Source organism: Macaca nemestrina, chromosome 1 (genome assembly GCF_043159975.1).
Source record: "Macaca nemestrina isolate mMacNem1 chromosome 1, mMacNem.hap1, whole genome shotgun sequence".
NCBI classification, from domain to species: Eukaryota; Metazoa; Chordata; class Mammalia; order Primates; family Cercopithecidae; genus Macaca; species Macaca nemestrina.
The window spans coordinates 5,174,302-5,193,279 of NC_092125.1; the positions used below are offsets into that span (position 1 = coordinate 5,174,302).

Consider the following 18,978-nt stretch of genomic DNA (forward strand, 5'->3'; position numbering starts at 1 on the left):
GGGGGGCGGGGGCGGGGGGGCGGGCGCGGGGGAGGGGGAAGGGAGGGGGCGGGAGGACGCACCACGCACGCACGCGGCGGCGCCGGCCAGATGTTCCCCCCACCCTCAGTCCGCCCCTCTCCTTCCCCTGCCTCCCTCCCTCCGGGCGTTGGGCTTCTGCGATTGACCGAAAGCGGCTGGACCGGCGCTCCCCGCCCGCCCCCAGCCCTCAGACTCCTCCAATGGGAGGGCGGCTCTTCGGGAAGGCGGAGGGGGTGGCGGGCAGTCGTCGGATTGACAGGGGGGCCCAGCCAATGGGGGTGGCGAGCCGGAGCTGCCCTCCCGTGCGTGCCAATCGCAGGCAGCAACTGTTGGGGTGGGCGGGGCTCGGGCGGGCGGGGGCCTGGAGCGAAGAGGCATGGGGCGGAGTCCTCGGGCGCAGCGGCGGTGGCAGCAGCGGCGCCCCTCTGGGTGACTTGGCCGTGAGAAAGTGAAAGGAGCCCGCAGGCGGCGGCGACAGCTGCGCTGGGAGGGGCTTGTTTCCAGGCTCAGAGGCCCCGCGCACTCTGGGGGTGCGGAGCGAGCTTTTCGGTGTGCACCGTGACAACCACAAATACACTTTTAAACGTAGTGGGGCTTGGCTGCTGCGAGTTACGCAGGTATCCTGGAGAGGCAGGGCACCCGGGGACACGGATGACTCGAGGCCCTCTTCGGGTGTCTCTCTCTGCTCCCTCCCGTGGGGGTGACGACGCCCGGGTCCTCGCCTGCCAGTGCGCAGGGGAGCGGGACCGAGGAGCGCTCTCCCTCCGTCCTGCGGCGTCCCGCGCCCAGGTGCACATCGGGGAGCTGGGGACGTGAGCAACTCAGGCAGTTTCTGGGAATCGTTCTTACGTCATCATGTCACGGGCAGAACAGGGCAGAGCGCCTGCCTTTCTCGCAAAACCCTCCTGTCCGTTGTGTACTTACACTGTTACAAGTAAAGACTTCCCCAACTGACCAAATTTTAGAGCATTACAGTAAAATTGGTACTTGCAGATGCCTCAGCTTGATTCCTTAATTGATACGTATCTAGCCACAACTTTAAACTGCCGAGGGACGATGTAAGACTGCTGTGTCGCTTTTCTTTCCTTCAAATAAACTTTTACTCGGTACCTGTTCTTGGCAATTAAACTGCGTTAATCACAGCCACAAAGACGTGGAAATGTTCTGCCGTGAAGAAATTGGAAATCGTGTTGAGGCAAGAATTACAAGTAAAAAGTTGAATAACAGGTGGTGGGGGAGGGGGAATGGCTGAAGAATATAGAAAAACAAAACAAAACAAAAACCCAACTTCATAGAGAGGAAATCAGTTCACTAGTAATTGTCTAATGAAATGTGTTTAGTCTTTGCTAACAGAACCCAGACTGGCAAGCCTGTTGCTAACCAACTTGCCAGGAGACCTTTCAACTGGGCAAAATGTGCTTTCACTTTGTTCCAGGTCAAATGGGTAAAGTAGCTTGAAAGTATTGTGTGGGCAAATCAGACATGTTGAATTGCTAATGAAGTAAAAACAGGAGCAGACAGAATTCCTGGAACTGAAATAGCTTTGGGATATCTTGTTAGAAACAGTAGTGATGTGTCTACTTTTTTCTCAACCCTCTACGCCCTCATGATTCATCACTGAGGTCAAGGATATCCTATGAGAACTAGAGTTTTTGTATTCCATGAAGGCTATTGTTGTATCTGTGCTGTCGATGAATTCTAGGTCTTTTCAGTCTAGCGGTAGAAGGCCCAATTTCAGTCTGACCTGTTTCAAGGTAGGGAATAAATGTTATTCAAGAATGAAATATACAGGCACACAAAATGAGATGTGAAAAGTGCATGTTTCACCAACAAATTCAGGGAAAAAGAAATGTTTGCATTATCAAAGCTGTTTCTCATCTACTAAAAGTTAAAATTAAGGAGAATGACAGATCTCTAGATGAGTAGACATAAAGTAATTGATAGTGTCAGGATATTAAACAATTCATGAAAATATTAGGACACTCAGATTATCTCCAAAAAGCTTAGAAACTCAGCTCTACTGCATCTAAAGCCAAGGCATAGCTGTAACAAAATGTTTTATAGAATGTACCTACAAGTGGAATAACAGCCCCAAAGATGTGCAGGAGGAGACATTGCTACATCAAAAACTAACCTCTGTGTGTGTGTGTGTGTGTGTGCACTGTGTTTCCCTAACAGTCATTACTAGAATCCATTTTGGGAACTGAGCAGTGTGGCCAGGAAATATAGATTAAATGGATATTTAAGGAAGCAAGTCTGTTGCCCCTCAATTGCTACAACCATTTTATACAGAGTCCCTTAGTGTGACTGTCTTTTATGCCCTTTTTTTCATATTTAAATAAATTGTTTTTACTCTCTTTGTTTTAAACTGTCTTATAAACTTATCATACAAATGATACTTTTAATCCTTTGGAAAGTTATCACCATGAAAATTGTAAATAAAAGTAGGCTGGTATCACAGGAGTCGTAGTACAGAATGAGTACTATTTTTATTTAATGCCCATTGGAACCATGGAAGGTAATAAGTAAAAGTCTAAATATCCCCTCAAGTAAGCACCTCAAAGTAGGGTGTTTACCACGATATAACAGGCTTAGCAAATTACCATGACACAAAGCTACTTGACAGAGTTTGTCATTTTTTTGTTTGTTTGTTTTTTAGGTAATAATCTATACTTCTCTCCCGCCCCCCACAGTGGGGGGGAAAAAAGGGCAAAAAGTATACATTCTAAGCTCTTGGGAAAAGATACCATACTTTCTCTCGGGAGGAATCCAGTCCTGTACAGTTCCAGGTAATCCATACTTTCCTAGGTGTCCTGAAATTAAGAGTGATACAAATGAATCCTCCTTGCCAGGGAACAAGTTTTATGTGCTAATAACATATTCATTTCAACTAATAACAATTTAATAGTACAAAATGTTGATGGATCAAATAAAATTTAATTTGATGAGCAACTCCATAAAATGAAGGTCTGACTTTTAAGTGTGAACCACAGCTCAAATCTCTGAAAAACCTCAGTGTTTTTATTACACTTTATGCAATAGGTCACATTGAAAAAGTTATCTTGGAAACTAGTTTTTGGATATTGATGTTTTATAAATGTATTCATTTCCTATAGGAATGGAATTTTTCTTTAAAAATTAGGGAGGCAAACAATAGTAAAATAGCAGGTATTTGAAGGTATTATATTGATAATATAATAACTATAAAATCTAATAAAATGTAAGTAGAGGTCAAACTGATTTTGAACCTAGAGAGGAAAAAGACACTAAACTGGAAAGTTTGTTCAAGCTTCTGTTAAGCCCACTCATTTTCAAGATCAGAGCATACATGAAATTCTGTGAACTTATTTAGATTTTTTCTCTCTGTGTCTGTCTCTCTCCTGGCATGTAGAAATGAACAGGTTGATATGGTCTAAAGGGAAAAGGAAACACTGAAATGCAGTTGAGACAGTGATTTTAAAAAAGTAAATGAACAAACCAGAACACACATCACAACAATAAAGTGGACAGGGAGCATGTTTTATATAGCATCTTTCTTAAAATACGTATTTTATGCATTTATAATTCTCTATAATATATTCTAATCTTATCTATAAAATATAATTCTGCAAAGCACATTCTATGTCAAATCGTTCCCTGGGTTATAAATTCTATGATACTTGAATCTATTTATTAAATTCCTAAACTGTGGTAAGCCCTAAATTGGAGATAATTCAGCCTGATTCTCAGCCCTGGAGACAGAAATAATGTTATAAACTCTTGATGAAAAGTCCTTAGCAGGTTTGCAGCAGGCATTGGTGGTATACCAATGAAAGCAGAATGAACCTACACCAGTAATTCAAACCTGCTGAGGCTTAAGGACAGAGAGGAGCAAAGGATACAGTCTCCCTAAAACTCTTTTTCCTGTGTAGCCAGTTTTTTGTTGCTTACTGTAAATCAGTGCTTTCACAGACAGCATAATGGCTGAAGGAGGCCAATAGTTCAAGCTTGGTTGGGACTAAGACAGGCCACTTCAAATAATTTAGGAAAAATCAAGGAGGTATTTCAGTAACCACCCAACTCACAACCCTCTTTTCATTCTCTCTCTCTCCCCTCTATCTCCTCCAGTCTCCCCATAAAATACATTATACCTTACAGCATATGGAAGAAAAACATGCACACAATGATGCCTTTTCTAGTTAACTTTGTGCTATAAATATATTCATCATTCACTTTGTATATAATCCCAGGCCACTTTTGAACCCCAGGCTGGCTGGCTTCCTTGCTACACAGAATGCCTTTGTGTCATTCACTGGTGGGAGTTCAATCAGTTAAAAATTATTTAAAGGATATCCTAAACAAAACAAATTTCGAAAGGCAAGTCTACCATCCTTAAAAATCCCATGCCTTCAAATACCACATGTTGGAGTTAATCTGTGGTGTCGAAGGCTGCATTGCTTTGGATCATTAAAAGATGCACTCATTTCATCTGTGGGCTTTTTAAGATTTACCATTTAAAACAACCCAACTAAACATGTGACTTCCAGATGAGTAAATTCTATTGAAGAAGGATTTAATATGAACCTTTGATATTCAGAACCTCTTCTTCAATAATGGAAGTCTTCAGGGGTATCAATTGTGCTAAAATGTTGTACAATATTAGTAAATAGAAGTTGTTTTGTTCAAAATGAGAGGATAAAACTTCTAAATATTTGAATGCTAATACTCTCACTTGTATTAAGTTGCTTAAATTGGAGTCTGTAGAAATTCAGGTTGCAAATGAACTTAGAAAAGGTGAAATGAACAGAACAAGAGAGGTTACCAGATAATATTGATGCCTCACACCTACTGTGTGTTAGCTGCTGGGCTTCAGACCCAAAGACACAAACAGCATGTCTGTCTGCATTCTCCTCCAGGCAGAGATTTTTCCTTCCCTTTTGTGCTTGCTTCGCTCTTGAAGGCAGCACCTTCTTGGATTTAAACCAGCAGAAAGGAAAATGATAAATCTAGAAGTTATTTACTAAGAACTTAGTATATGTTAAGGAAACTGCATTATCATGGTTCTTGTTAAATTTCCACCATGTGCTAGGTGCCAACAATACATAAAATAGTATCATTCCCTCTTATATCTTCATTATGTATATATAAATGTCATTGTGAATCCACTGGACAAAGATGAGATTTCATTTTTCTTTCAGTGACTAATATGTTGCTGATGCCTAATAAGTTTTTACCAATCCTAACTACTGTAATAAGATAAAATTGTCTTAATACAACTCTTTGGTTATAAAGAAATTCTATAAATTTAACACAAAAGTCTTGATACGTACCAAATTCAAACTATTCCCGGTAATAAGAGCAGACAGAAGGTTAAATCTCACTCCAGAAATTTACTTCACCCTTAGCAATAACATGCAACTCAGGAAGTTACTTCTCTTACAAAGAACTAGCATTTATGCCTAAGACTAAAATGATTATTTTTGAAGTACCCATTTTACAATGCAAATGTGTATCTAAATTAAACTCAGTAAAAATAAGCATTTTAAATTGAAGCTGCAGTAATAGCTTTATGGGAGACAATAGGAAGAGTGGTTCTTGAATATGAACTCAGAGAACGCACATTTCACATTCCTTCTAGGGGCCTGGAAGCTTTCTTTGTTCTCTGTCTCTGTACATAAATGCATTGTCACATGGTTTAACTGAAAACCCATTACTCTGAAGTCACTTTATACAACTGAGGCTGCTCAGCAAGGTCATGGCAAAAAAAAAAAAAAAAAAATGGGGTTCAAAAAAAGAAACCGGACTCACAACTGGTCTGCAAAGCCATGCCGTACCTTAGCACTTGGGATATGGGACAGATGCAGGAACACAGGCTCACTAAAACACACGGGGACAAGAGACTGCGTGACAGAGACACATGCACAATAGGGCATTTTAGACAGAGACAAATGACAGAGTAGAGCAATATATGGGACAAGAGCTTTACAGGGACGGGAGGGCTGTGAAGAATGGTGAGAAAATGGTGACAGTACAGAAGAAGGAAAATGGAAGAAGGGGAAAGAGAAGGAAAGATCCCAGTGGGAAGTGATCTATGGTAGAGGCCATGGTGGTGGCGATGGTGCTGGCAGAGTTGGTGGTGGCAGCAGCAAGGTAAATAAAGCAGAGATGTGAATACTTCTTCCTGGCTCTGCTGATGTATGGCACTATTTTTTGTCTTGCAAATTATTCTTAAATAATACTTCATGAAATAGCTGGCCCCAAAGTAAAGAAGACTAGAATATACTCAGTTGATTTTGCCAAGAGATCACTTGATAAAAGAATAAAGAATTTTAAAAAAATAATGTAGGCTGTACTCAGCATTTAACTCTTTCTAGACATGAGGTTGCTACAATCAAGGCAAGGTGTGTGTGTGTGGTGTGTGTGTGTGTGTGTACTCACATGCACACTCATATACCTAAGTCACTAGTTTGGCTGGTTTTCTGGTAAGATTGGCTTAATATGAACTAGGTTTTTCTTAATAGAGATAAGAATTTCATAGCACATTCATTGCGTAGTTTTAGGTTGACCTTATGGGGAAATTGTAGGTATATGTTGACATTTCATTGAGTAATTTGAATTATATGTTAACCTAACTAATCACATTTCAGAAATAAATTCATTCCTTTAACAGCCACTGAATCCTTATCATGCATCAGGCCTGGTTGGAATTACATCAGCCTCTGTACAAAACATCTGGCCTGGCTCATCACCAGATGCATGAACTAGCATTGGAAGGAAGCACTCTTGAACTACTTTGATAAAGTGAACCAGGAAAATTCCCATTGTCAAAGATACCCACTCTGTTTTTTTGTTTTTTGTTTTTTTGTTTTTTTTGTTTTTGAAAAGGAGTCTTGCTCAGTTGCCCAGGCTGGAGTGCCCTGGCCCAATCTCGGCTCACTGCAAGCTCCGCCTCCCTGGTTCACGTCATTCTCCTGCCTCAGCCTCCCAAGTAGCTGGGACTACAGGCGCCCGCCACCACGCCCGGCTAATTTGTTTGTATTTTTTTAGTAGAGATGGGGTTTCACTCTGTTAGCCAGGATGGTCTCGATCTCCTGACCTCGTGATCTGCCTGCCTCGGCCTCCCAAACTGCTGGGATGATAGGCGTGAGCCACCGCGCCCGGCCTCTGTTTTTTGTTTCCTGTCTTCCTTGGTGGGATGTAAGCTCCCTCAGGATGGGGACTCTTTCTATGATAATATCCTTAGCACCTAGACTGGTGCTTGGCACATAATAAGCATTCAAGAAATATTCTAGGAAGGGAGGGAGGGAGGGAGAGAACAGAAGGAAGGAAGGGAGAGGGCAGCAGAGAAGGAAGAGAGAAGGGAAAGAGGGGAGAAGGGAAGGGAGATAGTGAAAAGAAATAACTTACACCTTTGTTTTTTCCAAGGCTAGCGGGAATAGCAATGCTTTACATGTTGAATTGCTCCCTTTAAACTTGGGATGAAGGAGAGCTTATTATGTAGACTACCAGAAAAGCATATATTTACTTTTTTGGGGTGCACTCTGACCCAACCTAGAAATATCCCCAGATGGATATGGTAGAGACTTTACTCCTGGGAGAAGCATAGCAATTCTCTAGGATATAGAAGAGGTTTTTCATCCTTGAGGCATTTTAGAGGTGAGTTATTCCTCAAACATCGCTTATAGGCATAAGATGTGTTGTTATTTTCATTACTTGGAGGAGAATGTTGAAATGGAATGGCTAAGTGACTTGTCCAAGTCCCCAAATTAAGATTGGTGAGTTGCAGAGCTAGTTCATCGACAATTCACTAAGTCATTTTTCTTCAGATATTTAGGCCACTCTGAAATCAAAAGAAAAAACTCTATTGTTTTTAAACAAATTAGAATCTGCCATGCTTTGAAAACGCACAGTCATTTGGGTGTTTATCCTTGAGGATGCATCCATGATCTCCATCGAACCACATAAACGAGCTAAAAATATAATGAAAGGAATTATTCCTGACTTTTCAAGTGCAGCCTCAACTGCAGACATATGCTATTGGTGGATATAAATGAAGATACCTCCAAGCAAGAAATGTTTTCCCTTTCTGTAGGTCCTATTAAGACAGTAGGGTCCTAATAGCAGTACATTTGGTGCAGAGGAATCGATAAAATTATATATTTGGGTACATCCGGTGACTATGAGAGATAAAAGATTATATTTTCATTTGCATGGTTTGCTGGGTTTTATTTGGCAGATATAATAACACAGGCTATGCAGAACCCATAAAACAAAGTGAGAACAGCAGCTCACTTGGTGGCAGAATGTAATGGTTGTAGCTAAGGGGCTTACATAATTCATCTCAAACCCTTATGCCTGTATTTATTGTTGTTTAAATGAAAATTAAACTCTTACGGCCATAAGGAGGGATCTGGTCAGACATTTGATTGAGATCCCTTCTTCTTACACAGCTTCTGAGATGATCAGTCTGTGACATTTACGAACAGCTACAGAAATATTCTAGAATGAACATACTTTACCTAAGCACGCTAGGATGTCATTCTTCAAATCCTGCTTTCCTAAACAACTCTAAAACTCCCACAGAATGAGAGTGAGTGGAGAGAGAGGCCCCATTTGTTATTCTGTCTTGGAATTTCTAGTTCAACTCAGGGCAGTTGTAAGCTATGGTTAAGAGTTAATGTTTAGTATCAGATAACATTTGATATAATACTTTAGCAGGAGGTGGGGGCTAGAGGAACAATACAAAGGAATGACTGAGGCATGTGATATTGGCCCAGACCATTTCACACAAGTATAATGTCTTTTAGTATTATTTAAAGTATTCGTATTATATCAGATTGCTAAAAGAATATTTTTAAGGACATGATTTTTTTTATCACTTTATTCTTATGTTAAAAGAGTGGAAATTTTGACTCTCAATTGTGCATACTCTAGACTATGGATTTTGCTTTTTGGGGGGAGGAATTTTTTGTTTTAGAGAATCAGACTTGAAATATAGTTTGTTAAAGAGAAATCTGTACTGTATTATTAAACGCACATCTGGATAAGGTTTTAAAATATCAATGATTATCACATCAATTTAGAGAAAATGGAATGATGTGGCTTAAAACAGTTGTGTAAAATATCATTGCATTTTTATTTTCTGCAGATCTCATGGGGGTAACTAATGGATATAATATTAATATATAAACGTATAATAATTAAAATTAACATTAATGCTAGATACAAAAGTTTAGTATTATGGGGCTATTGGAATATTTGTCATTAAATTAGTCTTAAAAGCTATAAATTAACTCTTAATCATTTTTAAAAATGACCAGCATACCCTCTCTATAGTAGTTAAATAGGTATGAAAATAAATAAATACATATGCCCTAAATTTTATCCACCATGAGCAAGTACACATGGGCTATTTTGGAAACTGGGTTATCTCTTTTGATTTTAGAACTTCTTCATTATTTTTAGGTAAATCAATATGGATATTAAAGTGATTAGCTCAAACTTTCCAAATTTGAAAATTTTATGCCATTCAGGTTATTACTGTATACATACATGAACCAATTTTAGAAGGAAAGAGAAATACAACAAGAAAGTTATTTTAAACCATAATTCAATGCAAGTAAATAACTCATTTTCTAAATAATGAGATAATTGACAGAATTCATTCTGCTTTGGTAGTGAGCTCAAGCAGTTTGTGTGCATGAAAAAGAGAGAAAGAAAGCGTGAGAAAGAGAGAGAGAGGAAGCAAAGCTTTAATTGAATATTCCTCAAGTTTAATAGGAATAAACTACAAGCAAAAAAGAAAAATCAAAGAACATTAAAAAACAAATAGAATACTGTATATTTTCACTTGAAACAAAAGTGTTCTTCTCATATATTATAGTCTTGCATATTTATTCTGTTCAGGAAGATGTTTCTTTGCTAACTCATATTCATCTTTCAATCAGCTGGTTTGATGGCCTTCCAGAGGCTGCAGGGAAGATCTGACAAGTGGAAAGAAAATAAAGGCAAGTAAACCCTGATGAAAAGAATTTCAGAAAGAGAGAAAAGAAAAGATCCAAAGGGTTGGGGGGAAGAATGGAGGAAACCAAATAAAATTAGACAACGTTTTAGAAATAAAACAATTATACTAGTTTTCAGTTCATTTTCCCCCACGCATATTTTTTTAATTGGAAATATGTTCTATTATTTTAACTTTTTAAAAAATCTGCCTTCACTAAACTAAAAGCAAGGGACCTAATACGTGGTAAAGATGAATATTCAGTGGCTAAAATCTTGATAGCCAGAGGAGGCTGTGCTACTGGCTGTCCCTCCACGAAGAAGTCTGTGGACTTCTGAAGCAAGAGAGTACCAAGAGAACAAATATTTGTTTTCTTTCAAAGACAATCCAGCATGAGGAAGCATTGCTTTCAGAATTGCATATTATCTTATCAAGGCAACTAGATGGTAGTTTGGTCAGAGTGAATATCCAGCTTCTATTATGCTGAATGAGGGAATGGAATGATTTTTGTTTCACCCCCACCTTCAAGCCACGTACCTCCAAAGCTCACCTCCAGCCCAAATGTTTTTCTTTATGTTTTTTACTTTTGAGTTCTTAAAGCGTGTTGTTATTATTATTTATTTTTAGTGTTGCAATCTCCAGCAGTCCTTATTTTCACTCAAAATTACAATACAGGGGACTATGGCCAATGCTATGCAGATGGCCAAATAGATAATAAAGACTCAGTTCATGAATAATATCCACTCAGAAAGAGGACAAAAGCAACAGGAAAAAAGAGCCCAAATTGGACAAAATGTGCGTGCTATATTTAAAAAAAACACACGCGATCATTGTCAGAGATCATTAAGGGTGCCCTGTAGTTTTAATTATATGCCAGTGGCACCAATTTGATGTGACTGTTTGCTCTTATAGTCAATAAAAAAAGTCATAACTGCCATCAAATTTAAATTTAATTTATTTTCTACACAGCCTTTTCTGTTTTCCTTGTTTTTTTTTTTCTTTTATAACATGAACACTTTTTTGTTAAAAAATGTGTGAAAGATTAATTTGTAGAATGAGGGTGCACAGCACAGGACAGATGGAGCGGGTGGGACATGACAGTTTTCGTCTGTGGCATCATTTTGTTGTTGCTATTGCAAGTGAGCAAAATAAAGCTACTGCTACCGCGATCATTTCTTCTGGGGCCCCTCAGAGAAGGTGTGTGGCGTTTCCCTCGTGCTGGGCCCTGCTGTTTGGGGACGCAGCCACCCTCTACCCTCCACAGCCAGCCGACTTATGAACACTGTTCATAAGCCCAAGAGCACTCTAATTGTAAAATTGCAATTCTATAGAATCGTACTCGACTTTTGTATAAAGCAGAACGAAACACACTTTTTCTTGGTAAGCTGACTCTGTTGAAATGAATTAATGATCTATTCTCTCTGAGATCCTGTAATGTAAACCCAAATGCATGAAACTCTAGATGCAGAAAATAATTAATGGTTTTTTTTTTTTTTTTTTGGCACAAGACAAATATTCTCACATTCAAGGGGAATTTTTAAAAATTTATCAAAAATGACGACGTGCAAGTTTCAATTTTTTGCCTTGGAACAGCCCTAATTTACACATAAGTATTGTAGGAGTTTGCTATTGTAAAGGTTCTTATTGAAGAATAAAGCAATTACCGCAGAAAATCACTGTCATATGGCACACACAGACATTCCGAGAAAAAGTAAAACTTTGAGAAGAAGGAAAAGGGGAATTCAGGACAGCATGTGGGAGGGAAGATGGGAGTTCTTTTTATGCACAAAGAGATCCATTAACAATATCTTTATCAGTTTCCTTCTTCCTTGTTAACTGAACCAACTTCCAGTGCCCAGAATATGCGAACGTGATTGCAAATAAATGACTGGGGTGGCAGGGGGATGAGTGAGTGCACATGAAAATGGCTGGTGGTTAATTCATGGGAAGACACGATTTGCCTGGGAAAGAAAAAAAAACCCAAAAAACCTTTGCCTCAAACTACTGAATCTTTCATAGTGAGGGAAGGTGGTCTGCAACAGTATGTCAGCAGCCACGAACCCCTACGATTCTTAATTCTTCTGCAGTCACGAGCCCGCCTCAGCCTGGAGATCAGTGGGTTCTTGTGGATAGGGTATTCGATATTCCAGTCATTTTATATGATCACGTTATTTTCCTAACCAGACTGCAGGCCTTCCCAGAGAGGGATTGTGTCTGAGCAGAGCACGCTGTACAAAGCGGTGCTCCCCAAATGTGTGTGGCTGGCAAAGCTTCTCTGTGGGGACCCTGGATACCGACCGTCAGGGGCCATGCTGATGATCTGAATCATGGCGTCGTGATTCGAATCGTGGGCTTTGGGGGCAGACCATCTGCAGTTGGCGTCAGGCTGCCCCTAGCTATGTAACTGTACTTTAACTTAGGCAAGGCTTAGTTTCCACTTCTGTAAAAACAGGGATGACAATGATAGCGTGCACTTTAATGATAGGGTTAGTGGGAGATTAAGAGATAGTCCTTTGTAAAGCATTTAGACAGTGTAAAATGTAAACCATGCAGCCCTAGTTTTCTAGAGGTCACTTTTTGGACGCTTCCAACACCTGATCGCTGAGGGTACTGAAAATCCTAAATCTTTGGTTTGAAACATGCCATATGCTGTTATATTAGGGGTGTGGTAGCATGGCCAAATACGATGTTGGAGTGTATCCCGACAGGTGGGTGGGGAATGAGAGAAGATGCAATTTTAAAACAAAATAATATAATATTACATGGGGGCAGGGCATTGTCCTTGATGTTGTAGAAAATAGGGAGGAAATTTGGTGTGTATATTATGTGCCCGTGAAATAGAGTACACAGGAAACATGATAAAGAACGGTATGTACCACACATCCAATGTAAAGACAGTTTATCTGTTTTATATTTATTCTACCAGGATGTCTCCACAATTCTATAAAGTAGTAGGCACTATAGAAATGGAAGGTATAGCAAGTTCTTGCCATTCACTCAAACACATGCACTGGCATCAACAGACTCAGAATAGGGAATATCCATCCCTAAATCCAATAGGATGAGCATAATACTTGCCGTGCTTACATTGAAACAGTAGCAGAGCGTGTTATACTGACACATACATGTAATTACTTACGGCCATGAATCACTTAGTGACAGGTGTATGTGCTGAGAAATGCATCCTTAGGCGATTTTGCCATCGTGTAAACATCATAGACTGCACTCACACAGATCCAGATGCAATCGCCTACTACACACCTAGGCTATCAGGTGCAGCCTATTGCCCTAGGTTGCAAATCTGTGCAGCATGTTACTAGGCTGAATAGTGTAAGCAATTGTAACGCAATGGTAAGTATCTGTGTATCTCAACAGTAAAAATAAGGTGTAAAAGATTTAAAATGGCACACCAGTAGAGGATACGTACCATGAATGGAGCTTGCAGGACTGAAAGTTGCTCTGGGTGAGTCAGTGGGTGAGGATGGGTCAATGTGAAGGCCTGGAATGTTACCGGCCACTTCTGTAGACTTTCTATGAACACGGGACACTTAGGCCACACTAAATTTATTTAAAAATATTTTTTTCCTCACTAGTAAATTAACCTTAGCTTACGGTCACTTTTTTACTTTGTAAACTTTTCATTTTTTAAAAATCTTTTTGTCTCTTTTGGGATAACACTTAGCTTAAAACACAAACGTATTTATTGTACAGCTGTACAAGAATATTGCTATCCATATTCTATGAGCTTTTTTCTATTTTTAAAATTTATTTTTTACTTTTTACACTTTTTTTTGTGAAATGCTGAGACACAAAGACACACATTCACCTAGGTCTATGCAGGGTCAGGATCATCCGTGTCACCATCTTCCACTGGAAGGTCTTCGGGGGGGTAACACACGTGGAGCTGTCATCTCCTGTGATGACAGTGCCTTCTTCTGGAACACCTCCTGAAGGACTGGCCTGAGGCTGCTTTGCAGTTAACTTTTTTTTTTTTAATACGTAGAAGGCATACACTCTAAAATATAATAGTAAAAAGTATAGCGTAGTAAAAACATATATCAATGACATCGTTGTTTAGTATCATTATCAAGTACTATTTATTGTACATAATTGCATGTGCTGTACTTTTATACAACTGATAGCACAGGTAGGTTTGTTCATACCGGCGTCACTGTAAATGTGTGTAATGCATTGTGCTATGGTATTACAATGGCTATGTCACTAAGTGATAGGAACTTTTAAGCTCATAATCCTATGTGATCATCATATTTGCAGTTCATTGGTGACCGAAACACCATTATGTGGCCCATGACTGTATTTCTATGCATGCTGATACACAAAATGTAAAGTATCCTTATTTTTCTTTTGCCATCAGGTAGAGTTACGTTTATGCCCAAAACACTGGAAAATAGTTAGTTCACTGACTACAGAGGAATTCTGATGGGCTAAGACTAGGGTGAAAATGGCAAGCTATATATGTTACATATGTTAAAGTATAAACAAAGAAGTGTGCACATGAACACAGGTGTGTGTGTCTACAATTGTATTGTATATAAGCCGATTTTTCCCTCACAGTAAGAAGCTTGCAGTTATTAACTATAGCAAAGTCTTCTGGTCTCCTACCCCAATAGCTGTTCTCCCTTTCTTCTTTAGTGACAAAACTCTCAAGTACATAACTGCCCCCAAGTAAAAACTACATTTCCCAGCTTTCTTTGCAGCTAGATAGCTCCCTATGACAAATTCTGGACAATGAAATGCACGTGGAAGTGTTCTGTGCAGTTTACAGGAAGCCTCCTTAAAAGACCGTGTATATGCCTTTTGACCCTTTCTTCCTGGTTACTTTCCACTGTCTGGAATATGGATGTGATGGTTGGAGCTTGGGCTGACTTGATGGACCACAAGGTTGAGAGCCACATTACAAGGAGGCTGGAGAGGAGAGTTGGAGGAAGCTTCTTAATTTAATGACTTCCTAAATTTACCATACCAGCCCAGGATTGCATCCTTCCCAAGTTCGTTTCTATAAGAAATAAATCAACATTGGTGGAGATATACATGGGTGCAGCCATTATGGAAAACTGTGTGGCGGAGGGTGAGGGGGGTTCCCTAAAAAAATGAAAATAACACTAACATATGATCCAGCACTCCTATTCCTGGGTATGCATCTAAAGGAAATGAAGTCCGTATGTTGAAGAGATACCTGCACTCTCATGTTCATTGCAGCACTATTCACAATTGTCCGGGTATGGAATCAATCTAAGTGTCCATCAACAGATGAATAGATAAAGAAAACATGGTATGTGTCCAGTGGAATACTAGTCAACCTTTAAAAAGGACATCCTGTCATTTGTGACATGGATGAACCGAAAGGCTGTCACGCTAAGTGGAATTAGACAGACACAGAAAGACAGATACTGCATGATCTCACTTATACGTGGAATCTAAAAAGTTGAACTCATAGAAGTAGAGAACGGAATGGCAGTTACCAGGGGTGAGGAAAATGAGATGTTGATCAAAGGGCAGAAAGGTTTATTTCTGAGGATAGACAAGCCCAGTGTGTTCTCGTTGGGTGGGAGAAGAATGTGGGACCCTCCGTTCCATGCAGTTATTCAGAGACCAATCTTTTCCCATCTCGGCCATCGGAGACTCCAATCATCTTCCATATATGGCCTCCCAAGTCCCCACAGAATAGAAATAGGTATCACACAAGATTATATACAAGGAGATTTAACATGATCCATGCCTAGGGTGGCATTTGACACTTCTACTGACATGTTATTGGCCAGAACTCTGTCGTGTGGCCCAAAATTAACTGCAAGAGAGTCTGAGAAATTTAGTCTAGCTGTATTCCCAGAAAGAAGAAACAAGAGCATAGCCTTCTCTTACCTAGTAAATAAACAGAAAATATAGTTTCCAATATCCCAATTTTAAATTTATTTTCTAAAGGCCCACTTAACAAGGGCCACATGCTCAAGGATACAACTCACTATGTCATAAAATCATCTTCTTACATCATCTTAATATTGAAGCATCTAAGACTCAAACATTTCTAATAATGGAAGATGAGCTCTCCAAAATGGTGTGGCTTTAATCTCAAGCCCTGGTCAGCTGCTGTTCTTCTTGTTCTTACTGCTGCCTTTCCTCTTTGTTTGTGTGTTTTTCCCATGATGAGGTGTAATTTTTGAACATCTATAGAGGACATTAAGAAAAGCTTCCATAGGGCTCTATATCCCAGCACTTTGGGAGGCCGAGGCAGGCAGATCATGAGGTCAGGAGATCGAGACCATCCTAGTTAACATGGTGAAACCCCATTTCTACTAAAAATACAAAAAATTAACTGGGCGTCATGGCAGGCGCCTGTAGTCCTAGCTACTCGGGAGGCTGAGGCAGGAGAATGGTGTGAACCCAGGAGACGGAGTTGGCAGTGAGCCAAGATCATGCCACTGCACTCCAGCCTGGGCGACAGAGCAAGACTCCATCTCAAAAATAAATAAATAAATAAATAAAGCAGGGCATGGTGGTTCATGCTTATAATTTCTCTATTCAGGGTTTAGCATCATTGTCAAGTATTATTTGGGAGGCTGAGGCAGGAGGATCACTTGAGGCTATGAGTTTGAGACCAGCCTGGGCAACATCACAAGACCTCATCTCTAAAAAAAAATTTTTTTTGAATTAATTAGCTGGGCATGGTGGTGCACACTTGAGGTCCCAGCTACTTGGGAGGCTGATACAGGAGGATCGCTTGAGCCTGTGAGATAGAGGCTGCAGTGAGCACTGATTGTGCCCCTGCACTCCAGCCTGGGAGACAGAGCAAGACCCTGTCTCAAAAAAAAAAAAAAAAAAAAAAAAAAAAAAAAAAAAAAATTTCACTTAACTGGTAGTCTGTGAGCATATTGCTAGAGACAACAATGGATCATTGAGGTAGATAGAGCTTTTCCATTTCCTTTTATACTACTGTTGTGTATTTTGTAGGCTATTGTTATTATAACCTACCTGATACTTGTGCAAAATAAGATCATTGAGGGTATTTTTTTAACAGGGTTAGACACTTCAAAAACAGACAGTCAGACAGACAGATATATAGATAGAATTCTATTTTCCTCCAAAAAATCAATCATGATGGTTTTATTGAACCAACATTTCCCACAAATTCTGGACAATTACCAAAGACAATCCATTTCAGGAAACATGATTGAGATAAAAATAATAGATGCAAAAGGAATAATGTTTAAAATTCCATTTCGGCTTAATAATGAGTTTGTGGCCTGCATCATAAGGCAAGTTATTATCCATCACATTTTATCATGAGACTCTTTCTTGCATTTGTATAAAAATTTTAGAGCCTCTATTTTCAGAACTGCCCAGAAGATGTTGTTACTGTTCACTGTTATTTCCTTTGATGGTTTGATTTTTGAAGTTCAGCTCTTTTTCAGAGTTTTGAAGCACATGATAGGCAGAAGGTAAATTTTAACAGATTTGCCTATTTCCTAGGGGGAAAATGAAGCAAGATTTAACACTTTGGCTTGTTCACTGGAAATACAAAAATGAATTTAAAATTTTTCTATTAACTAAAATCTGAAGTATTGATGTTTATTTAGGGTACAAGATGAAATGGTACAAAAATGCTTTTCTAAAACCAGGAAACAATTTGAAGTTATACATGAAAAGACTTTTGATTTGTTTTCTGCATGTTTCAAGAAAGCCCCATGTGGGGGTTGTTTGGGTTTGGGATTACTGGGGTCACATGTCTGACAGTCCCGGCACAGAGCAGGCACCGAAATAGCTTTTGAACCATGAATGTGAATGACCAGGACCCCACAGGACTGAGAGAAGAAGATCACGAAGAGGGTGACTTGAGAGGCTGGGGGTGGTCTTCATTTCTGGTGAGGAATGAGAGGTTGCCTGAGAATGCCTAGCCCTGCAGCCCACAGGGAACCCTAGCATCTCTAAAGAGATGTAGAGGATAAAGTTCCTAACATGTAAGGGTGTGATTACTCCCCTCGCGTCTACCATAAGGAAATCACCAAGCATCTGCCAGAGGTTTGTGGCTTAGGGAAGGAGGAGGGATTGCTCAGCTGCCTGACCGTGGCTCTGAGCTGCAGGAAACCATCAGGAGTCCGTCAGCCCTCCTGTGCCTTCTGGCGTGGAGGCAGAACTAGACTAATCCCCTCTTTCCCTCAAACCGTTCTCCGTGTATCCAGGCTTGTAGATCTGACCATGGGCCTCGATCACTAATTCACAACCTTTAAAGCTCATTAGAATCGCCTGGGGGCTTTTCCCACAATACTGATACCAGGGTCCCACCTCAGACTTATTGAACCCAAATCTCCAAGGGTAGGGTCTTGGCGTGGGATCTGAGGATATGTGCCTTTTAAAGCCTCCCTGTTGAAGCCATTACTCGTCAAAGATCAAGAAGCCCTGTCCTGGCTTACCTCTGCAGTTGAACGAAGCGTATTGTTACTTGAGGCTTTGAATGCAGTTGTCACAGACTTTGGTCACCAGCTTGATCTGAAAAGACTAAATTCATGTCCTCAGTCACCAGTGACTGTGTGATCATGAGTGAAATGCTTAACCTCACTGCAGTCTCTGTCCCCACCCCTAAGAGGCAGGGACTAGTCTGGGTATCTTTATAACGTGCCACTGTCTTAAACAACTTATCTAATTCCTAACCATCTGGACTGAGTTTCTGTGAACATATGAATACTCAAAAAAAGAAAGACTGAGTAAGTGCAGGTGGGCTATTAACAACTACAAAAACCGTAACAGTCTGGATACTCATTTAACACCATTAAAAGAATTAATGCATTTCTTGGTAAATAAGTGGTTAGAGTTTTATTAAATATGCCTAAGTTTTTTCTTTAGAAAACCCAGAAAGTAGATCATTTCCAGTTCAGAACAACCTGGTCTGTAACCAAAGATACTTTCAAACAAGAGGCCGGTCAATGTCAAAACACTGGATTACAGTTATGAGACTATCAAAT

General features: G+C 39.9%; 2 long non-coding RNA genes across 2 annotated transcripts; both read right to left on the reverse strand.

Annotated features, from left to right (window-relative positions):
* Window positions 1-2,584: 2,584 nt before the first annotated feature.
* Window positions 2,585-5,426, reverse strand: LOC139356412 (uncharacterized). The gene is made up of 3 exons (XR_011608250.1): window positions 5,331-5,426; window positions 4,850-4,970; window positions 2,585-2,834 (listed from the first exon to the last, which is right to left on the reverse strand). It is a non-coding gene; the product is annotated as an uncharacterized lncRNA (long non-coding RNA).
* A 4,424-nt stretch (window positions 5,427-9,850) lies between these two features.
* Window positions 9,851-18,642, reverse strand: LOC139356413 (uncharacterized). Its single transcript, XR_011608252.1, has 3 exons — window positions 18,430-18,642; window positions 13,827-14,015; window positions 9,851-9,983 (listed from the first exon to the last, which is right to left on the reverse strand). It is a non-coding gene; the product is annotated as an uncharacterized lncRNA (long non-coding RNA).
* Window positions 18,643-18,978: the final 336 nt, after the last annotated feature.